Source organism: Spermophilus citellus (assembly GCF_964194105.1).
Source record: "Spermophilus citellus genome assembly, chromosome: X".
Classification (NCBI taxonomy): Eukaryota; Metazoa; Chordata; class Mammalia; order Rodentia; family Sciuridae; genus Spermophilus; species Spermophilus citellus.
This window is the reverse complement of record NC_138190.1, coordinates 39,681,292-39,687,291: the sequence shown is the minus strand read 5'-3', so window position 1 is coordinate 39,687,291 and position 6,000 is coordinate 39,681,292. Positions and strand designations below refer to the sequence as shown.

Here is a 6,000-nt window from a genome sequence, read left to right as displayed (position 1 = left end):
AGAGAATTCATACAGGACAGAAACCCTATAAATGCAATGAATGTGGGAATATTCTGTGAGAAGTCACCTCTGATTAAACAACAGAGAATTCATATAGGAGAGAGACCCTATGAATGCAGTGACTTTGGGAAAGACATCAGTAGGAAGTTGACTGTCATTAGATGTCAGGGGATTTATACAGGAGGAAAACCCTACAAATGTAGGGAATGTGGGAAAGCCTTCCATGTGGAAATCAGTTCTCCTTGTCTATCACAGAACTCACATGGGTGAGAAACCTTTTGAATACAGAGACTGTGGGAAAGCCTTCAGTAGGAAGTCAACCCTGAATAAACATCAGGTAAGTCACACAGGAGAGAGAATGTACAAATATTCTTGAAAAAGTTAGATAATTTCACTAGTAGTTGTACCTCATGCTGTACATCAAATAATTCATCCTGGGGAATCATTAAGAATGAACGTCAGGGGGCTGGGGTTGTAGCTCAATGGCAGAGCACTTGCCTAGCACATGTGAGGCACTAGGTTCGATCCTCAGCACCACATAAAATAAATGAATAAAATAAAGGCATTGTGTCCATCTACAACTAAAAAAAATTTAAAAGCTAACTACATTAAAAAAAGAATGAGGGGCTGGGGATGTGGCTCAAGTGGTAGCGCGCTCGCCTGGCATGCGTGTGGCCCGGGTTCGATCCTCAGCACCACATACCAACAAAGATGTTGTGTCCGCCGAGAACTAAAAAATAATAAATATTTTTTTTAAAAAAAATTCTCTCTCTCTCTCTCTCTCTCTCTCTCTCTCTCTCTCTCTCTCTCTCTCTCTCCTCTCTCACTCTCTCTTTAAAAAAAAAAGAATGAGGGCTGGGCATATAGCTCAGTTGGTGAAGTGCCTGCCTCACATGCACAAAGCCCTGGGTTCAATCCCCAGGACCAAAAAAAAAAAGAAAAAAAAAAAAGAATGTCAGAAACACCTCATAGTTTTTATTTGTTATTAATTTTTTAAAAAAAATAAATGACAGCGGAATGTATTACAATTCTTATTACATGTACACAGCACAATTTTTTCATATCTCTGTATATAAAGTATGTTGACACCAATTCATGTCTTCATACATGTACTTTGGATGATGATGTCTATCACATTCCACCATCCTTGCTAATCCTCTGCCCCCTCCCTTTCCCTCCCACCCCTCTGCCCTATGTAGAGTTCATCTATTCCTCCCATGCTCCCTCTCCCTACCCCACTATGAGTCAGCCCCCTTATATCAGAGAAAACATTCGGCATTTGTTTTCTTGGGATTGGCTAACTTCACTTAGCATTATGTTCTCCAACGCCATCCATTTACCTGCAAATGCCATGATTTTATTCTCTTTTATTGCTGAATAAAATTCCATTGTGTATATATGCACATTTTTAATCCATTCATCCATTGAAGGGCATCTAGGTTGGCTCCACAGTTTAGCTATTGTGAACTGTGCTGCTATAAACATTGATGTGGCTGTGTCCCTGTAGTATGCTGTTTTTAAGACTTTTGGGTATAAACCGAGGAGAGGGATAATTGGGTCGAATGGTGGTTCCATTCCCAGTTTTCCAAGGAATCTCCATACTGCTTTCCATATTGGCTGCACCAATTTGCAGTCCCACCAGCAATGCATGAGTGTACTTTTTTCCCCACATCCTTGCCAACACTTATTGTTGTTTGTCTTCATAATAGCTGCCATTCTGACTGGAGGGAGATGATATCTTAGAGTAGTTTTGATTTGCATTTCTCTAATTGCTGATGATGAACATTTTTCATATATTTGTTGACTGATTATGTATCCTCTTCTGAGAAGTGTCTTTTCAGGTCCTTGGCCCAATTGTTGATTGGGTTATTATTTTTTTTGGTGCTTAGATTTTTGAGTTCTTTATATACCCTAGAGAGTAGTGCTCTATCTGATGTGTGAGGGGTAAAACTTTGCTCCAAGGATGTAGGCTGTCTGTTCACCTCAAAGATTGTTTATTTTGCTGAGAAGAAACTTTTTAGTTTGATTCCATCCCATTTATTGATTCTTGGTTTTAATTCTTGCACTATAGGAGTCTTATTAAGGAAGTTGGAGCCTAATCCCACATGATTAGGGCCTACTTTTTCTTCTATTAGATGCAGAGCCTCTGGTTTAATTCCTAGGTCCTTGATCCACTTTGAGTTGAGTTTTGTGCATGATGAGAGATAGGGGTTTAATTTCATTTTGTTGCATATGGATTTCCAGTTTCCCCAGCACCATTTGTTGAAGAGGCTGTCTTTTCTCCAACGCATGTTTTTGGCACCTTTGTCTAATATAAGATAATTGTAATTTTGTGGGTTAGTCTCTGTGTCCTCTATTCTGTACCATTGGTCTACCACTCTGTTTTCAGGCCAATACCATGCTGTTTTTGTTAGTACTGCTCTGTAATATAGTTTAAGATCTGGTATAGTGATGCCACCTGCTTCACTCTTCCCACTAAGGATTGCTTTAGCTATTATGGGTCTCTTATTTTTCCAGATGAATTTCATGATTGCTTTTTCTCTTTCTATGAGGAATGCCAAAGGGATTTTGATCAGAATTGCATTAAATATGTATAGTGCTTTTGGTAGTATGGTCATTTTGATAATATTAATTCTGTCTATCCAAGAGCAAGGTAGATCTTTCCATCTTCTAAGGTCTTCTTTGATTTCTTTCTTTAGGGTTCTATAGTAGAAACACCTCATTTTAAGAGTGTCAGAAACTCTTCACATATTGTTTAACATTCATTTAAATTAACAAAATGAACAAAATATAATTCTGGAAGTGTACAACAAATGTGACCAATTTTCACTATTCTTTATCAATGAATTCATAAGAGGTGAAATTGAGAGTACTGATGTGGAAAAGATTTCAGAAAGAATTAAATGTCATTGCCTATCAGAGTACTTATGTTGAGGAAAACCCGAGAGTTTAGAGCTAAGAAAACCATGTTAGAAATTATTAGAAAAATCATGTTTCATATTACCAAACATTTTGTGGAGAAGATGCTGAGGTGACAAATAAGCACTCAACTATAATGTTAACACATGTTCATTATGGGGTAGAGCATGACATTGTTAAAAGAACTTTATAAAGCATAAAATATCACATGTGGGGCAAAATCCTAGGTTATTTCTTAAACAGATAAAAAAGTACTTCCTTAACTAGGATAGGAGAAAATGAGTCATCTAAATCCCTGAAACAAAGGAGCTAAAACAAAAGACCTTGTATATATTATTTACTCATCAACTTCTTCAGTGCAGAAATGCATATGCCTTACAGAACAGGCATACAGTAGTCTTTAACACACTTTTATTAGGAACAGTGCTCATACTTTAATATCTATCTTTTAAGAATAATTATTTCACAGTGGGAACGTAAACAATTTTACTTTTCAGAGTATCTTCTGTAGCAGAAGTAGTATTTAAAGTAGTGAAAAAATAAAATTAAATTGAATATTCAATGACAGAGGATCCATTAAATTTTGGTATGTCCCTGGGCATGGTGTCACATACCTATATAGTTCCAACTACTCAGCAGGCTGAGGCAGGAGGATTCTTTAGCTTAGGATTTCAAGGCCAACTGGACAATATAGCAAGAACTTGTCTCAAACAAACAAACAACAACAACAAAAAATTACATGGTAAACTAGGTGAAAAAGGAGATTATAAAATTATATGGTTTATATTGTGAAAACATAGAAGGATATGCACCGTTATATTGTGATTCTGGGTGACAGAAATTTTATAATGTGGATGTATACCATACAGGGGAGAGCGCTTGCCAGTTTCCTCAAATATGCTGCATCTTTTTAAGTACCCCAGAAAATACTGTCCCCCAACACCATGAACACTGAGCTTGCACACTGGGGACCTGCCCCAGTGTGGCATATATGTGTGTGTATGTATGTATATATACACATTCAATACAGGGTGTGTATGTATATATATGCGTATATATATACATTTATATATGTATATATACACACACACTATATTGTATGTGTATATGTATATAAAGATAGACATAGAGTAAAAGCCAGGGAGGAAATACATCAAGTTATTAAATAAATTAACATTTGGGTATGGAGATTATTAATGATTTCTACTTTTTAAGTTTTTTCATTTACATGCAGATTCCTTGTATTTAAAAAATTAAAAAAAAACACAAAACAGACTTTTAAGATAACAATATGTATTACTTAATATATTATTATAGAATACTTATAATAATTATACCATCATTTCCAATATTACAAAAAAGAATAAGAAAAACACAAAGGCAGCAGATGACCCAATATATGTAAAAACTATAAAATCTTATTAGAATACATAAAGTCATCATAAATATAGGGCCCACAGGTTTGGGAGGAGGGATTTGGCAAAGACTTTGGCTACTTACTTGTGGAGGGAAATTTGAGCACCAGAATTCTCCCTCAGGAAGGCTCCAGTCACCAAACACTTGAACCTTGATTCTAGGAAAAAAATAGGAGGGGGCCATGGGGGCCTATTACTCCCAGCACAAAGGCTTCCAGGAGACAGAACTGGGCAGGGGAGAGCGCTTGCCAGTTTCCTCAAATATGCTGCATCTTTTTAAGTACCCCAGAAAATACTGTCCCCCAACACCATGAACACTGAGCTTGCACACTGGGGACCTGCCCCAGTGTGGCATCAGGGGAGTGGATTAATGCATTAGGGAATGTGGAGGGAGGGACATTTGATTAAATTAGTAGTCCCCCAGGTTCCCACAGCATAAGTGTCTCCCCTTAAGATCCAGGGGATGCATACTATGTAGGTACTTTTCACTCAAAAACAGAGGTATGATTGAAGATAGGGAGTCATGCGGCTGCAGGTGGCTGAGGTGGCCCCCAAACCCCAGCCTCAAAGACAGGTGAGTTAGATCCCCCAGGCTTTTGCTGCTGCTGGCATAGTCATCAGGTCAGATCTCAGGTAATAAGCAGAAATGTGCACCCAAGGGCCCCTAGATGCTGCCTGGAGTGACCCTTTAGTTACAGGGGCAACAGGCTGGGGTAGGGTCCCTTTAAGCCACAGGGGTCCTAGGGGTAGCAGAGTAGGCAGAAGGTGCAAGTGGAAGATCCCAAGATGGTGGTGAAGACCTGTAGGGTGAGAAGTAACATGAGGACAGAGAAGGGCCTGCCAGGCCTGGTGGTGGTAGAGAGGTTCAGCGGCTAGAGGGCAAGCCAGAGAAGCTGATGCTCTGGTGCAGCACATGGGCATGGCCAGGGGCCGCCAGGTCCTCTTTAGGGTTGTGAATGAAGTCTCATTCTAAGCCGTAGGGGAAGCGGCTCTGGAGGTAGAATTTGTGGCGAGTTCCATCTTTTACTTGGGATGGTGAGTGGTCTAGGGCAGCTCACCCAGACCATGAGCAAAATGGCACTTCACCCCATAGCAGCAGTGCCTACTCTCTGAGAAGGTTCAACAGAGCTCAGTCTTGTAGTGGGAGAAGGTAGTAGGGGAGGCAGTAGGTGAAGTGGGTGAGGGTGACTGCTCAGGGCCCAGGCCAGGCACAAGGGATGCAAAGCCAGTGGGTACAGGCACCAAGCCACAGCGGTGGATGCTTAGTGACTCTCTCTTCCCACTCATTCTCCCATGCAGTTTTACCTTTAATACATGACATCCTCTTCTTAAAATCATCCCATTTTCACACATGTATACATGCTTCATATTTGTTTTCCATGTGATTATGTGAATCTTTGGCATTGAGTCTATATTTTGCTCTTTTTTTTTGGTACTAAGGGTTGAACCCAGGAGTGCTTAACCACTGAGTCACATCCCCAGCACTTAAAAATTTTTTTTGTTGTAAATGAACACAATACCTTTATTTTATTCATTTATTATTTTTATGTGGTGCTAAGGATTGAACCCAGTGCTTCACATTAGGCAGACACTCTACCACTGAGTTACAACCCCAGCCCAACTCTTTAAAATATTTTATATATAGACAGGCTTAATTGCTTACAGC

The 6,000-nt window shown here is 39.3% G+C and overlaps 1 pseudogene across 1 annotated transcript; it reads right to left on the bottom strand.

The window, feature by feature from the left end:
• Positions 1–4,819: 4,819 nt before the first annotated feature.
• LOC308639402 (mRNA decay activator protein ZFP36-like) lies at positions 4,820–5,621 on the bottom strand (annotated as a pseudogene). Its single transcript has one exon. The product of its transcript is annotated as an mRNA decay activator protein ZFP36-like (transcript).
• Positions 5,622–6,000: the final 379 nt, after the last annotated feature.